Consider the following 25,397-nt stretch of genomic DNA (forward strand, 5'->3'; position numbering starts at 1 on the left):
TTAGAGGAATGGGCAACTATGTCCCCTCCTCTCCTAACCAGCAAGGCCCACTGCTTCACTACTTTTTCTCCCTTCCTTCCTCTTCTTCCTTGGAAGTAAAGTAGTAAAAAGAAAAAAATAAAATCTCTGAGGCTTATTAGGGGCTTTAAAAATGAGTTTGATTTGTGACCTGTCATAGTTTGAATAATTTGCTTCCATGGTATTTTGCTTATCTCAGCTTCCCAGCTGCATGCCCAACTTCTGCCTCTTCTCTTTCTTTGCTGGTTACTTTAGCTTATTTTTAAGGAGTAGGACCGATTGTCTGCTCCCCCTCCCACCCCTCAACCTGCTTCCAGTGATTTTCCAGGGGAATTGGGGTTAAACAACTCAATTCCCTTTCCCTTTTTTTTTTTTTCATCCCTGAGTAGCCTTGACTTCCTGATCATGGCAGTATCCATCCATATTATATGTATTCTTTTTGAAAGGCTTTGGGATTTAAAAGTCAGCTTCCAGTGAGGAAAAGATCATGCACACAGGTCTGTAACCAGTCAATCCAATAAGAGTGAGGCTGACCATCAGTGATTCTCTGTCAGTGTCCCCCGCCTTCTCCAACTGTGTATCTGTCCATTTAATGTTTCTCAAACTTGAGTGCATTAGAATTAGTACTGGATAGGGCCCAGTATTCTATATCTCTGACAGGCAGCCCAAGTGATCCCACTCTAAGGTGGCCATGGGACCACTCTTTGCAAAACACAATTTAAGAATAGTAAAAGGAGTATTTTGCAGACACCTCACCAAAGAAAATACACAGATGGCAAATAAGCATGTGAAAAGATGCTCAGCATCATATATCATTAAAAACTTACAAATTAAAACAACTTGAGATACTACTACCCACCTGATAGGATGGCTAAGATCTAAAACACTAGCACCACCAAATGCCAGCAGTAGGATGTGGAGCAGTAGGAGCCCTCATTCATTGCTGGTGCAAAATGTTGCACACATTGTGGAAGACAGTTTGGTTATTTCTTACAAAGCTAAACATACTCCTACCATACTATGCGCTGAATGTTTATATCCTCCTCAGATTCATATATTGAAGTCCTACCCCTGATGTGACTGTATTTGGAGATAGAGCCTTTATGGGGTAATTAAGGTTAAATGATGTAATAAGGGTGAGACCTTGAGATCATAGCATTAATGACCTTATAAGGAGAGACTGGGGTAGTGGAGAGACCCCTCTCCTCCCTGTCCCTTCCGCCTCTCAGCCATGTGAGGCTCTAGTAGCCACCTACCAGCCAGAAAGAGATCTCTCACTAGAAACCAAATGAGCTGGCACCTTGATCTTGGACTTCTTAGCCTCTAGAATGGTGAGAAATAAATTTCTGTTGTTTCAGTCACCCAGTCGTAGTATTTTGATACAGCAGCCTGAGCAGACTAACATATCATACAATCCAGCAATCACGCTCCTAAGTATTTACTCAGATGAGTTGAAAACTTAGGTCTACACAAAAAAACCTGTGCATGAATGTTTATAATAGCCTTTATTCATAATTGTCCCAAGTTGGAAGCAACCAAATGCCGCAAATTGGAAGCAACCAAGATGTTCTTCAGTAGGTGAATGGGTAAACAAACAGTGGTACATCATACAATGGAATATCATTCAGCATGAATGAGAAATGAACTATCAAACTACAAAAAGATATGGGAGAACCTTAAATAGATATTACTAAGTGACAGTAGCCAGTCTGAAGAGCATAAGTATATGACATTCTAGAAAAGGCAAAACTTTGGAGGGAGTGAAAAGTTCGGTGGTTGCCAGGGGTTTTGTGGAGAAGGAGGGAAAGATGAATGGGTTGAGCCCAGGGAACTTATAGGGCAGTGAAACTGTTCCATGTGATACTGTAATGGTGGATACAAGAATTATGCATTTTCCAGAACTTGTGGGATTGTGACACTAATATAAACTATAAATTTTTGTTAATAAAAATTTATCAGTATTGGTGCATCGATTGTAACAAAAATGTCTCGCATTAGTGCAAGATGTTAATAATAGGGATGTGGTAGGATGGGTTGAGGTGAATCTGAGTAAGGGAATATATGGGAACTTTCTGTATTTTCTGCTCCTTTTTTTCTGTAAACCTAAAATTTCCCTAAAATATACAGTTTATTAATTTTAAAGGGCATTTTGGGTTCAATCTTGTTTCACAAGGGAGAGGACTGAAGTGAAGATAATTTAAAAATGCAAACTTTTTTTTCATGAATTGAGCATCAGATGCAAGACTTTGTTGTGTAAAAAATGAGAGAAAAACAAGAGACATAAATGGAGACATCTTCAAACTGGAGAGGGGAGGTTACTGTCCTTAAGCAGTGATAGACACCCTCAAGTGCTTTTCTCTTGTTTATCATTTAGAGAAAGAACCAAAGGTGATGGTATTTCTCTTAGTAAATTGAAAGGTGAGGTCTATGAAGAAATGTCAGATGTGAGATGGTTTCCTGGTACCTAATAAAATTGCGTAGTGTTTCCTGGTCACCGAACGTGTAGCAGATTAGGTTAAGTAGCTTCGCTGACTGAGGATGGATGGAATCCTCTTCAGCATCCCTCATTGGTGGCCAGGGGCCTAACAGCTTGAGATTTTAATCATCTGTCCTTGTTTCTGAACCCTGGTTTGAGACCTGCGTTGTTAGAATAGGAGCCAACCATCCAAAGACTTGAAGGTGGACTGCATAGCTCTTAGAGTTTAAAAAAAAAAAAGAACCCCCAAAAATTCCTAGTGAATTTTCAATGTGAGTTAGGGAAGACTTATTCAGGCTGCCCTTTTAATCATTAAAGTGGCCCCTTAGAAATCCTGATGTAATGAAATGATAAAAGTGTTTTGTAATTATCAGATCAAAGCACGACTGTGGCTGCTGTTTACATTGTCAGTATGTAAATGGAATTTCTAAAGGGAGTAAAAAGAATTTAGCACCTCTTTAATTTTGTTTATGTAATTCCTTTGCTTAAAAATCTACCCCCACACCCACTTCACATTGATAATGCTAAGGTAAATATTAACTTACCCCTACCCCCCACCCCCAGTATCCACGCACTTGAGAAACAGCAATGTCCGAATTGTCTAGGTTTCCTATATCTGAGTCAGAGACCAAGTGCAACCAGCCTCTGAAATGAAACATGATCTTGAAAGGTTCATCAACCCTAGGCCACGAGTGAATCTATTGATAACCTGAATTTAAAGAAGCACCAAAAAGTATTGGCTGTATCTATGGTAGTCTTGAATTGGAATTTGGCACTATCCTTTTGTGTGAGTTAACAGGCACAGTGTAGCTTAGCTTGCATTACTTGTTTGGAATAGACTGCATATTTAAAAATAAAATCTGTTGACAGAAGCTTTTCTGTTTAGGTGGTTAGGGAGGTTAGCCCTGTGTTAATTGCTATAGTTCCAGTCTAATCCCTCAAACTGGAGAGTGGGGTACCTCCTCTCCTTCGGTGCTCTAGTCTGATATGATTAGAATGTCGGGTGTGATATGGCAACTGTTTTAAATAAAAATGAACGTTGACTCTTTATTTCAAGGCTCTACCTGGGCATGTTTGGGGAGGGGGTGCGTAACGGAAACATTGTTAAGCCTTGCCCGTCTAAAAGGACAGGCATCCTTGGATTCAACCAACCACAGATTGTGATATTGAAAAATATCTGGTATAAGTGGACCCACATAATTCAAACCTGCTTGTTCAAGGGTCAGCTGGTACTTTGTATTTCAGGTCATTCCATCCCTGATTGCTTTTTGGTTTTCTCTAGGACTAGCCATTATGTACAGAGTGTCCTGGGTAAAACTACTCAAAGCAAATAGAATAAAAAGCTGTCCTAAGAGAGCTCAAGAGCTTGTCTTATGAAAGTTCATAGCTTTTCCAGTGGTGCGTCCCAATTTGAATTTATTTAGGACTGAAAAGAGTGACTGTATGTCTGAGAAAGAGTATTTGTCAAGAGATTGAAGTTCCAAATTGAGCTGGGGGGGGAGTCATGTTAACTAAAGACAAGATATTAGAGGTAACTCTTGTCACTGTCTAGTAACAGCAATGGGTTTGCTTTAGTTCATTTCCATAGATGGAGAGAGGAGGTTTGACCTTTTTGTGTTAAGGAGTTATGCTTATGAAGTGCTCACAGGGAAGAAAGAGAGCAAAGAAGGAAGTGGGTGGCATTTGTCTTTCCGACCAACAGCGAGGCTGGAGCTGTGCGCGCGTTAATGACTAGGAGGGGTCGTCTGTCTATGTTGTGAGACGGTGGTAGCTAAGCCAGAGCACTCGGGTCCCACTAAGGTGACAACGAGTGAGCGCTTGCTTTTTTGGGCCTCATTAGTATAACTGGGAGAGGACCGAGGTGCTCCCTATTTACCTCACATGAGTCTGGTGAGATTTAATTAGTTGTACTTAACAAAAAGCTACCTGGGGCCTCCAGGTAGGATGAATGCACCCTGTACCTGCCCCTTCCCTGAAGAAAACACCACCAGTGGCTCTTCCTCTTCCCCAGGTAATCCACACTGACCTCTGTGGGTCCCCAGGCTGGAGGCCTGTGACCGTGTCCCGTCTAGTCTTTCCTATGTGTCCCTGACTTGATTTGGACTTAGTAGTGAGTATAAAGGGTAAGGTGAGCAAAAAGAGCTCTTTCGCTCTAACCACAAGGCTACATTTCCTCATACCTTTCATTCTTCGCTCTTTTGTAGATTATTAACTTTGTGTACCCCTATGGTGGCTCTCATCAGCTTCCTGCTAAACTCTTTTAAAAAAAATGATATATTTATATGCTTTCATTCATAGGTCAGGATTCTTGTGAGTAAACTATTAGAGTACTTAGAAGTCTGATTTGGAGAGATGCTTTTCAAATCTCTTCATGGCTCTTTGTAGAAGTGTGTTTCCCTGTGTTTCTCCATGATGCTAATTTGATTTATACTTATTCTTAACCCTGCTTTCAAAAACTGTTAAATGTTTTATATCCCTAAAGGTAGCACTGCCCAATAGAAATATAAGGCAAGCAAGCCATGGTTGTGATGTTAAGTTTTCTAGTAGCTATATCTTAAAATGTAAGAAGAAACAGCTAAAGTTAATTTTAACAATATAATTTGTTTGACCTAATATATCCAAAATACTATCATTCTAATCAATATAAACTATTATTAAGATATTTTACATTTTTTCATACTGAGTCTTCAAAGTCTGGCGTTGTGTTTAGATTTCATAAAATGTACAGTTGAAAAGGTGGGTTCATAGACTCGGATTGTTCCAACTGTATTCAAGCTTTTTGGTAAAATGCAGTTCCTCAGTTGTGCTTGTCACATTTCAAGTGCCCAATAGCCACGTATGGCTGGCGGCTGCTGTTCTGGACAGCATAGTGTTCTTTATCTGTCATTCTTCCTTTGATAGGTTTCCCATTTCCAGATAGTGAATCTGAGGCCCAGATTGTTAATCAGCCACTCTTTTTCATCATGCTCTTGTAATATTTAGAACAAACCCTAATTCAGAGTGATTAAAAAATTTTGAGCACACATTTTGTACTCGATATGACCAGGGAAGGGATGATTTACCTAGATTTATTTTTAATTCATCTAGCAATTCTTGAGTTCCTATTTAGTAAAGGTCAATGGATCAGTCTAGAATAGAATCCAGATCTTCCAGATTGTTGTCTGTCTCTCCCATTGTGCTAGATTCTAATTGTTCCCTTTGCCATGGAGTATTTACTAGTGTTAAGAAGTTAAAAGGACTTCTTTTCTTTTTAGTGGCATTCACCTTTTGAAACCTGTTGAACCCGCACCATTCTAGCCAGCTTTAGCAGGAAGGGATTTGGTAAAAGGAAATTAGGTCCTTCATTTATCTTGGAGGAGCTGGAAGAGCAGGCTCTGGGCCGACTTTCTAAGAATGACTCCCAGAATAACACTGTAGAACTGGCTAGCCAGGGAAACTGATAACCGTGCTGTAATTAAAAAAAATAAAACAAAAAACTTGAGCAATCAAGTAGCCTCCCATATTACAGCAGCCGGGGTCAGGACCTCATAGCCTAGCTGGCAGAATGGTGTGGCTGTTGGCTGTTGGTGCTTCACCTTTGAAGCTAGGGAGCCTGGAAGGCAGCCTCAGAAGCACATTCCTGCCTTACAGCGTTACCCCCATTCACATCTATCTCGGCTGCACCTGGCAGAAGCTCTGGCAATGTGCTCTTTCTTCTCTTGTCCTCTGTTGTGCAATCAGGGGACGAGAATATATTTGATTGAACGAGTATGCAGTAATTGCCCAAATGGTTAGACTATGGGTGTGGAAGTCAAAGATGGGCCAGTTGAATCTCAGCTGAACCTGGGGCTGTTTGTCTTGCTGAGATAATTTCACTGAGATGTTGAGGAGGTACAGGAGCTGAGAGAACAGGTACTAGGAAAGTTGTGTTTTTCTCTCTTGAGGGCATTTCTACAGGGCAGTAACTTCTATGAAGATGAGGACAAGTGGTAATACTTCTGGACCAAACGTGATTATTCTGTAATTTGAAAATCTAAGAGTTCAACTCTACATGCATATATCAATGTTGTTTAAATATTTAGGTTAATGTTCTGTCCTACTTGGTGATGTGTTTGTGTGTCTGAACATTCAGGTCTTTAAAATGTGGCAAAGGGGAGATTACATTGAGATTTTTGCCTTACTGTTGTTCTAGCTGGGGTTATTAAATACATCAAATGTGGAGATAAATGACTACAAAGAGCAAAATGTAATTTTGGAACAGACAAGTAGAAAGAGTTATGTTTCTTGGAACTGTTGTGGGTCAAGATAATAGACATTGGGCAGTGTTACAGAATTAATCCTGGTTGGAAATACACGACTTTATACCATAGTGACTTCTCACCGAACTGTTGTTCTTCAAAATGTGTTTAAATCAAATAATTTGAAAATTCAGTCACTGGAGATAGGTTCAGTTGAACACAATTTAGCATTCTTTTCTTGCATCTCTAAGTGTTTAGCGCATCTCATTATGATTAGGATAAGCAGTGGGTCTCTAAATGGGGTCCCCAGCAGCAGTAGCAGCGGCAGCCCCTGGGAACTTGTTAGAAATGCAAATTCTTGGGCTCCACCTTGAATCGGGGACCCTGGGGGAGGTGCTCAGCACACCCCTGTCTGCAGTTTAACAACCCCTCCAGTTGATTTTGATTTTCAATTTAAGAAGACTGATAGTAAATGAACCAGTATTCATCTTTAAAGGGATTACCAGCCATTTCTGTCAAGAAACAAAAAAGCAAGAAGAATCTGTCCTTGGGCAGGTAACTTAACTTCTCTGTATCTCAGTTTCTCTTCTGTGAAATGGGAAGATTTATAGTTTTGGGTTTTCATGAGGATTAAATGAGAGAGATGCTTGGTGTCATGTGCATAGAATAGTTCAATAACTAATCAATCTAAATATTATTGGTATTATATTCCAGTTTTTCAAAAATGCTTTTGGATTTAATAGCTTGATTCCAGTTTGCCAAGTGGAGACTTAAGATGGACATAGACCTAACCTGTTCAGTTTAGTCCTCCTCAGTTGTATCAGATTCTGTAATTTGTATTTCAGATAGCATTTAGCTTATAGCTTTATTTTTATCCACTTCAGAAATTAACTTTATTTGAATTTCTTCTGACTTCTTTTCTAGGTCTTTTTCTATTTATTTCCATTTTAGTGCTGTTACATGTCTCAGTGTTTTTTTTTTTTTAACTTTTTTTTTTCTACTCTGACCTAGTTTTCAAACTTGGTGGGCAACCTGAAAAGAACTGGAGAACAAACCAAAGGATTTCTTTAGGTTGCTTTAGGCAGTAGCCTAGAGATACTTCTTTTTATATGCAAGTGTATACTTTTTTAAAGGAGAGGCTGTGGCTATTCATGGAAGAGCATTTAGAGCAAGAAGAGGTTTTTCTCATTTTAATTTTCCTTCAGATAATAAAAAGGTAGGTCAGAAATTTTCTTTATTCCTGAAGTTAACAAGTGGAATGAGCTGGGTTCAATCCCTAGTACCTCCATTATAAACAAACAAACAAACCTAATCTCTCCTCCCAAGCAAACAAAAAAAAAATTAAAAATATTTCTTTATAAAGTTAGATAGCACTCTATGAAAATACTTCTTTGCTGGTCCTTGTTTTGTTTTTGTGTCCCTGATCATGTTTCTGTACTACAAAGACATGTCTTCTGTTTTCGGTGAGCAGTTTTACTCGCAGCTTCTTTGTATGAAATACAGTCTAGCAATTGTGTAGTTAGTTTACAAAGTCTGTGTATGACTCATCTTCAGCCTGTGGTTTTTTCAAGTTACACGTAAAGGTCAGAGTCTATTTAGTCCTTAACCCTGCCTTTTCTAAGTGGGAAGTCAGAGTCTAAAGGAGTAAAAAGTAGGGAATTTGTTGGATCTTGATTGAGACCAATAGGATTTTTTGGGGGAAGGGGTTGCTTTTTAAAGGAGGACAACCAGTATTGCTAGGAATTCCCAGAATTGCCAACCAGTATGCGACGTAATCTTTTTTTTTCTTTTTAACAGTGTTGTTCTTTAAAGTGGACCTCTGGATTTTCATTTTTGTTTAAATGTTTAATTTCTGTATCACATTGAAAAAACAACAAACTAAGAAATTCTTAAAGGTTCAGAATCCCTCTTTCCCCTTGTGTCATAAATATGCATACATCTAAATCTGTTTTGTTCTCATGGACATTCCAAAAATCTTATTTAAACAAAAATAGTTTGAGGTATTATCTTGAAAAATTATTAAAACTGTGATAGATGTAGGAGAAATAACTTTTTATATTTTAGTTTGAAAATAGTGTTTAGCCTTACTCATCTGACTTTTATTTATATTAAGCATTAGTGAATAACAAAATACAAAATTGAAACAACAAAGTACTGTGAGTCCTCAGTTGCTTTTTATGACTACCAAGCTAATAACGCAGGAAAAGCTAGTAAGGAAGAAAATTAAGGTTCTGTGACTTGATTCTTTGGAATTCTGACTGTTGTCACTGTATAAACAAATAAAACAATTTCTGGCTGCTCACAGAGTTTTTGAGACAGATATAATGTCCTGGCATTTTTCATATTCTAGTATCAAAGCCAAGGTCTAGAATTTTAAGTGGGAAGTTGGCTCTGAAATAATCAAATGCCAAACAAAGCCCATCTGAAAGTCCAATAAAGTAAAATTATAGTATTGCAAAATAAGAGAGTTACTGAACTAAATCCCCACAATTTGAGGATCTTTACTATAAAGATGTTACTGTGTTATGAGAGGGGAGGGGCAGTAGTTTGGGCCAGCTGGGGGCATTACTTTGATCCACAAACGGGGAGCTGAAGGTTCATTTTCCCCTTGGGGTTACTGAAGAGGAAGAATGCTGGCTGGTACCGACTGCAGCGCATTATGTGGGGATGAAGCCTTTACTGAACTTCTGCTTCTTGTTGAGAGCCAAGCACTGAGTTAGGTGCTTTACATATAAATAGGTATTGTTAACGCCACTACTAGGGACCAAAAGTGAGATTGGAAGTGGCTAAATGATGACATGCCTAGGGTCAGGGAACTTGTAAACCGAGAAGCTGGGATTTGAAATTGTCTCTTTGCTCCAAACCTCTTTCTGAGACTTGGGTGTTCTGAATACTGAGGATGCCACTGAGTTTCCCATAGCACTGGTTTGCTGAAGTTTCATTATAGGCTGTAGTCACTGGCTGGTGTATGTTTCACAATATCCAAGTACAGTTTTAAATATGTTGTAGGAAATTCCTTCCATAATTTCCCTAACACCTCTAGACTTTGAAAAGTCTTAAGATATGTTGGTGGCTGTTTTGTTTGGGTGTTAATTTGGGAGCATAGATGCTCACTATTCAGGGTGGAATTAGAATTGTGTTATTGAGGGAGTGAGCCTCTTTTTCAGAGAATGTGTGTCCTGTTGTGTGCAGTAGCCAGCCTTTGGGGGCTTTTGGGGTCTAAAAGGCAGTTTTTGTTTATTAGCTGTTACCTTGAGCAAGTTACCTGGCTTCTCTAAGTTTCACTTTTTGTAAAACGGGAATGACGGTGGTCCTTTAGGAGGGTTTGTGATTAACACAGTTCTAAGCACACAAGCATTCCGCAGATGCCTGCTGCTCAGGTTAATCTTACTGTGCTTGGTGGAACTCTTCATTCTTGATATATTCCTTTTACAATCATTTCTCCCCCCTTGGTCTTGAGGATGGGCAGAAGGAATGTAAATGCTACCCTTACATTGGATTGGGTTGGAATCTCCCAGGCTCAGAGTCGTTTGACTTTGGGAATTTTTTGAAGTAGATTAATTTCTCTTTTCTCTCCTGTTTTTCTCTCAGACATCCCAAAGACAAAGATGTGATCACATTGTTGGTTGGAATCCTTACTCCAACTCCAGTCTATTTAAACTACCTAAATCTTAGTTTCTTCGTTTCTGAAACAGGCATAATACTTGTCCTTCCTCTTAGGGTTATTATGAGGATTAGATGAGAGTACAGCCAGGTTATTTGTACATAGCAAGAGCTCAGTCAACTTTAGCTAAAAGGGAAAATAAACCTTTTTAAACAGATGATACTGCCCTTCAGGAAAAGGAATTAATTTGTTTTACTTTCTATTGGGATATTTGTGTCAGATTCTTTTCATTCTGTACTTGTTACATCCTTACTTGAAACTTTGTTTATGTGGATTTCTGGGTGTGTGTGCCTCAGGGCACAATGGTTTTCTCTTAAATTTGGATCTTGCTACAGCTTGGTTTGCTGTGACAGGCGTGGCTTCTAAAGGTATCCAGATAAGACCATCATTCCTCACCAGAAATGTTTTAGCAATCATCATCATGTTAATAGTACATGTTTACTTTCTGAACACAAAATTGATATTGTTTTTGTTGAAAAAGCTCACAGAAGAAAATAAAATTATCCAGCTTCCCTCCACTGAGGGGTCATTAGTATTGGCATTTTACTGTTTATACATACTTTCTTGCCCCCCACCCCGCTTTTTTATTATGGAAATTTAAAGATATTACAAAAAGCAGAGAGAATAGTATATTGATAATATTTGCTACTTAGCCTCAACAATTATTAACTCACAGTCTTGTGTCATCAGTACCATCATTGGGCCTCCCCCCACCCCCCGTCTCTCTGAATGAATTTATTTTGAAGTCAGCCCTAGACTTCTCATTATTTAAGCTATAAATACCTCAGGGGCATATGCTTTTAAAATTTTATCTATCATAGTTTCTAACCTCCCATTCCCACTCCATCCTGGTGTACCTCTTGTTCTCTCGGGTATGTTCAAGTATCTACTTCTGGTCACTGTAATTCTTAACTTAGGGGTTCCATTAGTTGATATTTCATTAGTTTGGAATTGTTGAATAGCTGCAGAACCAGGATTCCAAGTCAACATCTTGTTTGTCCTGGAAGGCAGCTCCAGGTAGAGAATGGAGGTAGGAGATTTTCATGGGTGGGGTTGAGGGGTGTGGGGATGGAAGATGGACCTGTTTCAGGAACATGTATGTTACTATTGGACGTGAACCCAGTGTCCTGGTCACTGGGCCCATTCTGTAAATCTAGGTAATGATGATAATGTGGTCAGGGCTATTTTATTGACCAAGTTGTGTAATGTTTCCTGTGTCAAATGAATTCTTAAAGCTAGATTCTCTGAAAGCCTGACAAGGAAAAGGTGAACCTGTAAAGATGAATTAATTCTAACTTCATTGCTCTAATATGAAGATTTGCTAAAATAGTTTGACATAGAATAGTTTCCTTTGCCATGTTTTGTTTAAGGTCATTACTATTTTGGGTGGCTCTCAGGTGGTGGCTTTGATAATTTGAGATTGCAACTAGCAAGGCTGTTAACCTTTTTTAAAAAAGTTAAGGAAGGTTAAATGGTTTGTTTGTACTATTACATTTAATCATATATTAGTTGGTTAAATAATTTAGTACCACTTTCAGCTCTTTTGGTTATGGAAGCCCATAAGTTTAGATGCTTGGAGAAAAGAGACCCACCCTCATTTTAATGTTGGATCTCTATGTTTTAACATCTAAATAGCTTTTTCTTGGCATTTGAATGATAACACTTTCTTTTGTTCTTGTAGGTGCTTCTGAAATTCCTCCTTTTTTCCCTAAGAAGTTTACACATTTTCAAACACGTCTGAGACACAGTTTGTAACCCATGGACGTCCTATTCATAGGACAAACTGATGCCTTGAGAACCCTCCGGTGACTGGGTGGTGTCTTTGAGGCAGTAGGACTTGAGATCAGGGGCAGAACAGCCTTCCAGAATCCTGAGGGAAATCTCCTTCTTAGCTCAGTTGCTTTGGATATGTTTCACAAAAGAAATCTAGATGTGCTTCTGTGCCTCAGTGTCCCAGTGATGGCTAACCATTGGTCATGTGGAGCTGTAGGTTCGGATGGTATTTGTTCCTTTCCCCCTTCCAAATCTCACATGGATATAGGCACATGTAAGGATGCTGACATCTGCTTCCTCTTGCCCCTGGAGCCCCCATCAGGGCTCTTGTGAATTCCTGCTCCTCTGTTGCTTTAACTCTAATCATTGGTTGATTAAATATTTATTGAGCACCTGTTTGTACCAGCAAGGTGCTAGGCACTGAGTACAGAGGTGAATAGGGTAGTTCTTGCTCTCATGGAGGGCAGAGTCTGTTAGATGTGACAGTGTGACAGATCTATAGACTGATAAGCCTATACATGTTCAAGTATAGAAACAGGACTGGAAGGATACATGCCAAATGGTTAGCAGGGGTTGGAGGGAGGAGAGAGTGGACCTGTTTTTATTGTAGATGTTTAGATAATGTTTAAACCTGTTATAAGCATGTGTCATTTAGGCAATTAAAGAGAAGATGCATTGTGATAGGTATAAGAAACAAAAAAAAATACAGTGGGAGAGTGATGGGTTCCATGGAGAGCAGGGGCCAAGGAACATTTTTGAAAGGATTTCCCACCCCCCTGGGGAGGACAGGGTAAGTGCAGGGATAGGAGAAGCCTTTTTATGCAGGAGAGGCTAGAATGTGCCCAAGACTGACAAAGCAGCTTGTTTTGTTTGGAGTCTCAGTAGTGACCAGCTCATACCAGGTCTCTGGACACTGCAGCTTTTCCTTCCTAGGGGTAGTGGAGAGGTAGCATGCCATTCTATTTTCTTTTGGGACTTGGAATATATTTGCTTGAATGTATCTTAAATATATTGAGTATTTTTGAAACGGTGCCATAATTGGTGATTAGGTTTATTAAAACGCATGATTAGAGGTGAACTACAGAACTGGACTGTGGTTAACTTGGTTTCAGTAGGAATATAACATTGAGTTGGAGATTAATAGCTGTGTGTGACAGACTGGGAGGCTGGTGGGCTTGATGGTAGTTGTCCTATAAAGAAAGCCAACAGGTTCTTGGGTCATCTGGGGCACTCTGGAAGCTTCCCTTCTGGACAGTGAATCAGTACGTTAATTCTCAATTCTTGTTGCCCCACCAAGGACAGTTTTTACAACTCACTCTGGTGCCTTTTTTTTTTTTTTTTTTAAACTCATCTCTCTCTGCTCCTGAGCCTGAATTTTTCTAAGTACGGCTGATAACCCATTGGAACCGATATTTGATCATTGTGCAGTGTGACCGGCAGCACACTTATAGAAGATAATCTTGTCAGTTGGGAACACATACTCAAGAGGGTATCCTTTTATCCTTCCAGTTGATGGGAGAAAACGACATACCAAGAAGGAAAAAAAAAAAAAACAAAACACATGATCAGTCAATAAATCAGAGATCTTACCTAATTTACATGGAATGAAGCATTTAATTCTTTGATTCTCTGTATACTTCAGAACTGTAGTGATATCATTTCTGGAAGTTTCCAGGGTGTTTTCATTCTTTAGTCATAGATAAATGGTAGGCATGTAAGCTGTGTTTAGTGTAGAAAGCAGTCATATTAAATGCCTACACATACTGTGTGGTATTTCTTCCCCTTCCTACAAAACATTTGCCTTTTGGAAGAATGGATGGCTCAAGGGATTAGTGATGGGGAAGTGGAGGCTTTCACATTGGTTCAGATTTGACCTTGGTCAGTGATGCTTGAAAATCAGCACTATTTAATAGGCATTAAGAGAGCCCACTTTTTGATCCACTTCCAATGGATAAATATCCATAGTTCTTTAATGCCATAGTTGCGGAACTAATTGGCAGAATTAAATGATTTAAGAACTTTACTCCCCCTTTGCCCTCAGAAAATAGTTGGTTGTTGTTTAAATCAGAACTGGAGCCTGCCTGAGTCATTTCTGAGGACTGGAGGCTGTAGCTGGCTTTGCAGCTCTTACTGTATTGGGAAGCTAATGTGCTTTGCATTGCTCTTAGTAGGGGGTATTGGGGAGGAGGGCTGTTCTTCTTTTCAGTTTGCGATTTTCCCAAATTCCAGGCTGCTCATCCTACCCGAGACACACTTAAAAAAAATACTGGAGTCATTTATCGGCCAAGATTCCTTCTTCTTTTCTCCATGATCAAATAAAGAGAGTGTAAACATAATCTATTTTTCCCTCTCCTTGTTTTCCCTCCTCTGCAAGAATTTCAGTGCATAAAGCTTTGCCTAACACCCTGCTTCTGATTGATGTTCTAGACTTCTGCGTGTGGCTCCAGGGAAGTTACTAGTATTTCATGTTTTAAGCTCAGTAACTGCCAGTCATGATCACTCTGTATTTACAGAGCTTCCAGGGAAGGGTGCGCATTCAGTAATGATAGTTACCTGCTAATTTGTTTGCTGAAAGATGGACCCATATATTTAGAATGATGACAGATCAGAATATTTGGCTAAGTGTATCAGTCAGTGTCTCATTTTTCAAAACGTGAAAACCCCAACATGCAACTGTAAAAAATGTGCTGTGGATAAGGTTTTCCTTGCTAAGTGAACCTCTTTCCTGGCTAGATTCTTTTACTTACTTGTTTATTTTGAAAAGTCATCTTTTTTGGTTATATCCTAACTTGGGTGACAAGGACTTCTGGCTGGTTCCTTTTCTTTTTTTTTTTTATTTTGTAGGTTCTGTTTGTCATTCCTGCAACTCATATTCCTATTTCTTACTGCAGTATCTGGCACCAACATCTTTACCACGTAAAGAAGGTCAAGTGCAGAAATCTATAGGTCTGACTACCCTTTGTTCTCTCTGTCTGTAGCCAAGAGGTGTAGACAAGGCCTTCACTAGAGGGGAAGGGGAAATAGAACAATGGGCTTTCTAATCCAGCTGAGAAGCTTTAGGTTGTGGGAGGAGCTCGACTTGCCATTGGGAAGGCAGAAAAGCAGTGGTTACTCTTTTTATTTTAAATTTAATTTATCATTTCATTTAAGCAACTATTTTATTTTATTTTGGGGTTATTTGGGGGGAGGTGAGTAATTAGGTTTACTTATTTATTTTTAAATGGAGGTACTGGGAATTGAACCCAGAATCTTGTGTGTGCTAAGCACACGCTCTTCCACTGAGCTATACCCTCCCCCCAAGTTACTCTTGAGTAGGTAGAAATGCCGCATATTCGAGACACCCTTGTGGACTTTTATTGCGCTCTTTCTCTCCTTCACACAGAAATGTATTTAGGATGGCTTATCTGAGCAAACTGTCAACCAAAAGAAAAGAAAAGGAAAAGGCTGTCTTCAACTATTAGCTGCCAAATATGTGATGCCGCCCCCCCACCTCATAGGGACCTGGCTTGGGGACAGCAAGATTAGATAGTGAATGAATAAAAGGTATTCTGTATTGTACTTCACCTCTATATAGAAAGTGATCTCTCTCTCTCTCTCTCTTTTTTTTTTTTTTAAAGTGTACAGATGTTTAGAAATAAGCAGATTGAATTCCAGGTAAATCCATTAATGCTGTTACCCAGTGACATGTTACTGATTTTCCCAGGACTATACTTGTAATCTGTATGTTTTAAACGTATTTAAATTTGGAGGTGATCATAGCCAAAGAGATAAAGCTTCTCCCTTGAACCCTGCCTAGTTTGCTTCTTGGAAACGTTTACCAGGCTTCCCGATGGCTCTGACAGGTTGCTAGGTTGCCAGGTTGCCATGCCCCTCCGCCCCAGGTGCTTGGGATCCTGGCTCTCACACCTGCAGGGCTCTGCTGTGACTTGGTGGCAGTGGGATGGAGTGTTGCTGGAAGGTGCCGGGTTGTGTACAGTATAAGTAAAAGGAAGACAAAACAGCAGGAATGCTTCTGTGACCCAGTGTTTTTGAGATCCCACAACTCTCATTAGTTATGACTAGAAGCCAGCCATTCCGAGGAGAACCTGCGGCATCACCTGTTCTATCACATCAACTGGTAGGGAAACGCTTTCACGACTCCAGTCCCACCAAGTGGAAAGATAGGCGGGGCTTTGGAGGCTGTTATTCTTAAGAATACTGTCTTCTCTTAGGAAATCAAAATTATACCCAATCACTCCCTAAATACACTTTCTATATAAAATCACTTGTATAACCAGGAGAGGTGATCCTTCTTCCTTTAAAAATATTCACTCCTTTTTTTTTCTTGCAACTCTTCATTTGCATTTTCTTTTATTACATTTCTAGATCCGTTGAGCCACATTGTCTTTGAAATTGTCTTTGCTGGTGCTAAGAGTCTTTTGGTTGGCTGTTTATATTTGTGAAGCAGTTTCTTAAATCCTGTTAGTGTCAGATCACATTTTAAATCCCCTTACTATTTTAAAGATACCTCTTGCTTTTGAACATGTAAATTATTTTTATGCTTTTATTTTGTAAATGATGGTGGAGGAGGGGAAAGGGGGACTAGTGGCAGGATTGGAAGCAGGGATAGCAAATTTTATTTTATTTTTTTTTTTAGCAAATTTTAAACACGTTTTAAAGTGCTTAATTTCATTTGCCATGCCATATTTTTGCTATTGGTTCTTTGTAGCCACCAAGTGGGGAATTATACTGATTATGAAACTGGTTTTATTCTGGAAATGACAGTCATTTAGTATAAAGACAGAGGCCTTTTCACCAGCAGAACTCTTCTGCGATACGCTGTAATTATTGACATGCATGGCTTTATATATTTCCTCTATAGTAAATGTGATTAAATAAAGCACAAACATATTACGTATAAAATATTCGTAGAAAGGGAATATTGGAATTCTTGTGTCTGAGATTACTTAGTATTCTCCCCAACTCCCAGGGGTGATCCTCCTCACTTCTTGTCTCTAATCACCTCCCTCCCTCAACAGACAAACACAAAACAAAACCCTCAATTCTTCAAAAGGATCCGCGAGAGTTAATTACAGTGATACGCAGCAAGTAGGACAATTGTAGCTGTTGGTCTGTCCCAAAGACTGCAGAAGGTTCTTATTTCATAAGCAGAGATAATTTGTTTTTCTCTGTGTGCCATATGGTTTTGCAACTGCAGAGATCAAACAGATTTGTGGATGTAAACTTCAGTTCTGTACTTAAAAAATTTTTGAGTCGTGTGGAGATTTTCATAATGTGCTTGAATCATTGATGCCAAGCAGGTCTGTTGGAGTAAAGGATCCCTTGTCAGTTCTGTAAGCAACTCTGTATGGTGGTTTTTGTTTGCCTTGGACTTTAAAGACGACTTTGGAAAGGGAAACTTGGAACACAAATTGTCAACTGGAATGCAATGATTATTTGTTTTTCATAAAGACGATGATTAAAACCAGGAATCATTAACATAGAAGAATAATAGTTCCGAGGCTGCCCAGGTGGTCTCTGGAAAGGATTGGAGTTTTCTCTTAATTATTTAATCTAAAACTAATTTATTTTCAGATTAATTGTTTTGAGGATAGTCTTCAGGATTAAGAGTTTGAGTTTCTTGATATTTTTCAAAGGGCAGAAAGAATTGTATGTGTGCCAATGATTTCCCCTTTGTTGTTAACAACTCTCTCTATATACGTGTCTATATGTATCTGTCCTTCTGGTTATGATGAGTATAATTTTTAATATAGTGTTTGGTTTTTCTCAAGTAGATGCATAATCCCTGCTCCCTGTGGTTTCCAATTATTAAACTTTACAGTGAATCCAAATTGTCTAAACAGTCCCCATTTATAGGCAATTTTTTTTTTTTTTAAAGTAAAGTAGCCTTCATAAATAGGGTTAAATCTGGAGGGCAGAGCAGGGATTGGAACTTGGCCCTGTAGACATAAAATTTGATCGATTCTAAATTACCCTCTGGGTTTGGCGTGTTCTCTCCTGTTAGTATGCAGTATCGCCACAATCCCTCACATCTTAGATAAGTTATTATTCCCTGAGGAAGTTCTTCAGGACTCTCAGACTCAGCTTCTTCCACTATTAGATTTTCTGGACACACCCTTGACATTCTTCTCTGATGCAACCGCCACCACGTTTGCAGTAATTAATTCTTTAATTTTTGTTAACCTGGCTCGCCTGCTATTTTTCTGGCTCCAAAAACCAGGAACTGTTTCTGTCTTATTTTCTGCTTTTTTTCCCAGCTTTTGGCTCATAATGTGTGCTCAGTAAATATTTGTTGAGTAAGTGATGGTATAGTTAGTGTAAATCATCCTTACTTAGTTTGTGTAAATATAACTTTGCCTTTTGCTGATTTGCAGATAGAGCATCTTTCAAAATAGCAGTTGTGACTTTTGTTGTTGTTGTTATTTTAAATGGCTGCACACCTTCTGCTTGCACATACTCAAAAAGATCTGGTGCCTGGGTATCCAGATGTTACTCCTGGTTGTTTTTTTTTTACACTTCAACTTGTGCATGGCAGCTATTATTTTGCTCTTTCCCAGGCTTATAATTCCAGAACCCACAGCAGGAATAAGCAGACTTGTAAAGAACTTGTCCATAAATCTTACAATATGTTTCATCTTTGCTGGTACAGAGAGCAAGACCTGAAACTTCTTGAGAAGTACAGCCTTGTGGAGTGAGAGCTCTCAGAAGTCAGGTCTTCCAGCTCTCCCACATTTTATATCTGATGAAGCCAAGGGCACAGGGAGTTTATCTGGCTTTGCCCAAAGTAGAATGACTAGTGAGCTTGGGTAGTATATGAGTAAGGTTAGGAACCCAGTCACCTGAGTCCACGTTGGTATTCTTTCTGCTATGAAACTTTATATTTGGCAGAAAGTCAATTTTTCTCTTTGCCACAACTTCTTGAGGAAGTTAGTGCGTATCAGACATTCATGAATGACTGCCCCATAAATATGTGTTTATACTCCTTCAGGCACTGGTAATAACAGATACCCATAATTTGATAGCGTGAGGTACTTTATCCTACATAAATCAGGTGGAGAAGACACTCAAACTGAAGGACACAATGTGACTCATTTCAAAGGTGCAGAGTGATTTGGCGAAAGGTTTTGTAATTGTCAGGTTTCTTCTGTCGGGACCTGTCACCATGCCTCTTTGCCACCCCTCTAAGAGACTTGGAAACAAATATCCCCCATCATGTAAAGCCAGCAATTTATTTGAAGGGGAAAGTCAGACAAGTGAAGGTGGAATGCCAAAATAAAGAGGATTTTTGCCCTACCAGAGTGCTTCTTCCTGTCCCCTGCTCTGATGTAGAAACGGCCTCCAAGACATTTTTTCATAAAAGCAGCTTGGAAATGGAAATACCAACTTGACTACCACACACTTCAACCAGTTAACCAGAACTTGATTTATTTTCTGTTGCTTTTTCAGAACAGAGGTTAAAAGAGTCCCACATCTTAAAAGTACTCAAGCATCTGTCTTCAAGGAGTAGGAGCCAGCATCCTTTACTGCTTGCTTTAGGAACACAAATATTTCAGAATTATTGTATTTATATCAGTTTTAAAAAATGGAATCAAATTATAAGTAAAGTATAAGAACTTTATACTTTGATATTAAACTTACTTATAATAGATACAAATTAGGGAAACTGCCCAACCAACAGTGATTCTCCAGGGGCCACATCTGCATGAAATCTCCTTTTTCTGCCACAGGGATCCTGGCCATATGGTGGACTCAGAGCAGGAGAAACCAAACTCAATGTCTCTACCCAATTTCACCCTTCAGACTTTTAGCAGGAAGACAAGCAGTGGTCCCATCATCCAAGCCAGGCTTGGATGGGACTCTTCACCAGGATGGTGCCGCCTGCCCCTCTGAGAATGATGCTCTCCGCTTCCTCTGTGTTTGCAGGGCTGGAAAGTTTTCAGCCCAAAACAGTTGACAGTCCTGGCTCCAGCCTTGTGGAGCCAGAGCTCACTGATGAAAATGACACCACCATGTCTGAGTTTCTCAGAGTGAGCAAAGGGAATGTGCATTGCATTTACTGAGTGATATTCCAGGGATGTCCTTCAGGCCGTGGCTGTAAAGCCATAGAGTACTTAGGACTTCTCTGGGAGTTTGTTTAAAAAAATGCAGATTCTTGAGCTCAGTATACCACAGACTGAGCCAGACTGGCTGGGGATCCAGGAATCTGTACTTTGGACAAACAGCCCAGCTGTTTCTCATACTCATGTGCGTGGTTGAATTGATAAGAGCCTATTTTTCCACCTGGCAGCTGAGGATGTCGGTTTGCATTAGCTGCAAGTTACGTTTACGTTTATTGCAATTAATAAGTTAGGTTTATGACAATTGGGTTTAGAAAGGTGCTTCCTCAGGGCCAAATACAGGGTCATGTCTATTATAGCTAAACCGTTCTTTCCTAAAGATGTGATTTTGGGGGAGTAGGGGTTGTGGTGCTCTAGTCAGTGAAATCAAGTGTTCTGTACCAGTGGCCCTGCAGCCCGTGTTCTCCAGGGCTGCTCTCGTGGTCCTCTGTTTGGCTTCCTTTCTGCAGTTCCCTTTTCTTTTTACAGCCAACTGTGGGCCAGAATGATTGGCGAGGAGCAGGCAGCGATGCCTGTGTCAGTTTAAAGAGTGGAGTGCGTCCAGTTCTATTTTGGTTTTCCTTAGTCACAAAGATTATCCCCCTACCCCAGTTATTTTCCACTAATTGTCTCTTGACGCAAGATGAGGAATGGAAAGAAGTCCTGAGGATAGAAAGTGTGACTTCTCCCAGGTGTTTCTTCTCAGGGCTCTTTCTCTTTCTATTTCTTGTTACTAGATTTTTCTGTCCTTGAAACACAAAGGGTGAAACCGAAAGTCCAGTGGTGGGGATTTTTTGTTCATTGTAATAGCCTTGCTAGTGTTTCTGTCTCTCAACATCAGTTGATTGATGTAGAGTTTTCATGGACTCTTGTTTTCACTAGCCGTCTTTCTCCACAAGGAGACAAATGTGGTGGAACATGTTCTTGTCTGTTCCTTCCTACTAAATGGTAACCTGACATAGGGAATGGGAAGCCACTATTTGTAAAGACGGGGGCTTAAGCCTATATAGTAAAAATCTGGGCTACGGTGGGATTATAGTAGTTTAGTAATGATTGTGATAGTGCCAATATTGATGCCGATGTTGCACAAAACTATCTGTCCAGCAGTATTTTAAGGGTTTTGTATGCAATAACTCATTCAGTTTTTACAAAACCCCAAATAGGTAATGTTGATTATAATCTGCATTTGCAAGATGCGGAAACTGGACCGTAGAGAGATTAAGTGACTGGCTGAAGTTAGTAAGTGACCGAGCCAGCCTTTGAGACCAGCTCACCTGTCTCCAGATTCCATGCTGTCGATCCCACCATGTTACTCTGCCCTCTTACCAAATAAGCAGTTCATAGCACCTGGCCGGAAGCTGCTCTTTCCAGGAGAATGGTAGGATTTGGAGGAGGGCTGAGTCTGTCTTCCTAGCAGTCTGCTCAAGAGCTTAGAGGTGGGGAAGTGCGGAAGGCCACGGAGGAAATGTTTCTGGGACTCCAGCTGCAGGTAAGAGCTAACTGTTAGCTATTGTTAGTTGAAGACAGAAAGGTAGCTGGACCATTCCTCTGAATGAGAGTCCCTGGATGCCAGCAGGTTGTACCTGTGTAGCTCTGTGGTCTTCAAATTTGTGCTGATATATAAACTTTCATCATAAACTCAGCTTGTGTCAGAAGATATAATTTCAGGCATACTGTAAAAATTCACATTTAAAAATAAACCTGTTACATGATACCCTTAAATATAGTCCATGAAAATCTGATATTTTCGTATCAGCCACCATTCATTAAGAAAAAAGTGAGCAAGCTCTTTAATTGAAAACTTACCTTTCCCTGTTAATTTTTAATTCTTTTTTATCCTACTTCCCACCCAGTTTTTATTCTAATATAATACATGTTCATGTTTCATAGTCTTTTGTTGATTATCATGTCATACATATAAAAATGTATATAACTTTCAAGTGTCTTGTGCTTGTAGGAATTACTCAAACAAGAAGTAATTGTTTAAACATTTCAATTGTTCGTAGAACAGAGTTGACCAAAATAACATGATTATATTACAAACTCTGATAAATGGTCTGTAGAAGTAAAAAGTAAAAATGTATCTCTTTTAAAAATGATCTCTTAAAAGTATGTGGGTGCTTTTTTCTTGCCATATTCATTTTTTAGTAGATGATAAAAGATTGGACATCACTTTATTTTCTGTTTTTCTTTTTTATATATGCAGGCTCTAAAAAAACTTGTTCCCAAAAATGAAAAAGGAAAGAGTATTGTAGCAAACACAGCGAGTTCTTTGGACACAAAAATTATTTTTAATGATTGGCTGTTGGCTCAAAGACTGGATCCTCTAGTTTTGTTGGAAGCAGTCTGACTTGTGAAAGTATTTGCTTCCCTGCCTTTAGATGCCTTTATTTCTTACACATTTCTTTGCACCCAGACCAGCTTGTATCTAGTGGCTCTCCTCTCTCTGTGCTGCCCTGGAAGTTTTATGGTGAGATGTCTGAGAAGTGTCCTCACATGAGCAGGTGCAGAAAGGGCAGTCAGGAAAGAGATAGTGACGTTACGAGGCATAACATTTTTAGGACAAAGGACACAAGGAAATTGAAGATGGAAAATTGATGTCTTTCCTTCAGAACATGTCCTCTAAAGGGCATTCATAGCCCAGTTTGAAGACCATTGTTGTAGGATAAAGTATACCAGTGAGGTTTAAAATTTTTTTATTTCCTCAGCGTTGTGTATTCAGGAATTCAGTTTTAGCTTCTAAAAGTGTCTCTTGGATTCTTATGTACAGGAAACTGATTTTTAAACCAAAATGCTATTTCTAGCATGAAAATCAAGCCTAGAATCCAGTTTAAGTTTAGATTGAGAAGATGATTTGTGGGGTCAGTTAGATGACCTTCAGGAGAGGCCCCATGGGAGAGGGGAGATGATGGGAGTGGCCACCACTGTATTCTTTATCCTTGTTCAGTTCCGAGAAACCCTTTGTTCAATGTGAGCTGACTACTTGGCCTGGTTCTAGTTAGTTTTTTAATTAGTTAGAAAGGAATAATTAAAATATATACATTTATCTTAGGCATTTTAACTGAATACATGTACTCGATTCTCCAGGATCCTGAGGAAAGATCATTTAGAAAAATATAAACGTGTGTGTGTGTGTGTGTGTGTGTGTGTGTGTGTGTATCCACTGATTGGAGTTTTGAGTGGTTTTTCTTGTATTAACCACACCCTGATACATCATCCATTTAAAAAGTGGAGCAAGAATTTGAGACTCAATAATCCGAGGTTAGAATCTTTCCAGATTAAAATTATTTTTTTCTTCTGGTCTTAAATTCTCTCTCCAAAGTTGAGGGGGCAGACTAGTTCATGTGCTCCCGTTCATTGAGTATGTGCAAAGCCTGTGCATTAGTTTTTCAAAAGTAGCACTTTTCACCCTCATTTCATTGGTTTACAAGACAATAAATTACATAATTATGATTGCAAATGGTCAAACTCCCTACCGCACCCCTCCCCCAAATAAAAACCAAACCAAACTAGATTTAGGAATAAACAAAATGCCTGTGGTAAGCACATTATTATGCAAGAGGTATTTTTAGTAGCTGTTAGCATCTACTGTTTGGAGGGCATCACCTGTGTATTTTAAGAGGGAAAGTAGGTACCCTTATCAGAGTGAGGGAACTAAAGTTAGTTAAGAGTTTAAAGTACAAGGAGGGTAGGGTATAGCTCAAGTGGTAGAGTGCATGCTTAGTGTGCAAGAGGTCCTGGGTTCAAATCCCCAGTACCTCCTCTAAAAATAAATAAATAACCTCCACCCCCTAAAGACTTTAAAAAATTAAATAAAATAAAAAGAAAACAGCATTTTTAAAAATAAGCAGCATTATTAAAAAATAAAATAAAATACATATAATTAGCTTTGTTTTGCTGGTCTGTTTGATTGAGTTTAATCCAATAAATAAGAATCTTTCTCTCATTGATTTTCTTTCCTATTGCAAGTAATACTGCTTATTAGAATGTTCCATGAACATATTTTATTCATATCACCCACTTTTGGTGTTCAGTAATTTATAAAAGGAGTTTTAAGGAGGAACAGTTGCTTGAATGTGGAACTCTGTTTTTATGACTTTATTAGAAGCTTTCTTCTGTCAGAAAGTAGTAACAGAACTTGTAACAACTTGTATTGGTTTATATTCATCCACGCTGTGAATTTTCTTAGATAATAGGGAACAGGGGTCTTTAAAAAATTGTGAACTGAGATTTTTTTTTTCCAAAGGTGAAATGAAAGTGGTACTGTACAGGAAATTAAATTTTTGGGTAAGGAAGTGAAATTGGTCTGATTGAAATCATTAATGTCTCCTAAATGAGGAGCAGTATGAAAAATGTTAGGCAAAAAGTGTGATGCCAGTTAAAAATCATAAATGTGAAATTTATTTAGTTTGAACAAACAGTATTTGGAATTGAACACGGAGGAAAAGGAAAATTTTTGTATGGAAGGAATTAGTTGTCATTCTCAAGGGTATGGAAAGCTGCGGGACCATTATAATTGATTTGCTTTTTTCTGAAGAGAAATACTTGAGTCAGAGATTTGTGATACTAGTTTCTTAAAATTCACCCAAATCAGTATTTAATATTCTGGGGACATTTTCCTTTACTAGCAGTGTTGTGAATGTCTATATTTGCATATTGTAAATTAAAAAAAAAAGTTTGTGTCCTGTCTACTACAAGTTAAGAAAGCATCTAACGTAGTTCTAAAAACTTAGTTACATACTCGAGTTCCTATTTGTTTCCTTTGTTCTAGATCTGTAAGATAGGAGTGTTTAAAGTTCAAGTAAGTTGATCAGCTTCATTGAGAAAGCCCCAGTGAATGCTAGCATTAATATTTGGAGTTGACTATTCCATCGTAGATGAGGGGTAGACCCTACTCCAATAGGGAGGCAAGAAAATGAGCAGGATGCTAAATGTGTAGGCACAATGTTCATGCGAACCACAGTGGCTGGGTTAGCAGGTGCTCGGTATACGTCGGTGAGCGGGTGTCATGGATGAGTTGAGATCAGCTGGGGTTGGTGAGCTTCCGGTACAGGGATTCTCCCTGACTCGCATGACGTTCCGAGGCCTAACACCATGTCCTTCGAAAGGTGTTCAGCTGTCCTTTGTTGTGAATGAGGCGTGTTCAGGCACCA

At 39.1% G+C, this 25,397-nt stretch overlaps 1 protein-coding gene across 2 annotated transcripts in view; it reads left to right on the forward strand.

Annotated features, from left to right (window-relative positions):
* The window catches only part of MLLT3 (MLLT3 super elongation complex subunit), a 241,104-nt gene that overhangs the window by 33,787 nt on the left and 181,920 nt on the right, over nt 1-25,397 (forward strand). The window lies entirely within an intron of this gene.

This window comes from Camelus bactrianus, chromosome 4 (assembly GCF_048773025.1).
Source record: "Camelus bactrianus isolate YW-2024 breed Bactrian camel chromosome 4, ASM4877302v1, whole genome shotgun sequence".
Classification (NCBI taxonomy): Eukaryota; Metazoa; Chordata; class Mammalia; order Artiodactyla; family Camelidae; genus Camelus; species Camelus bactrianus.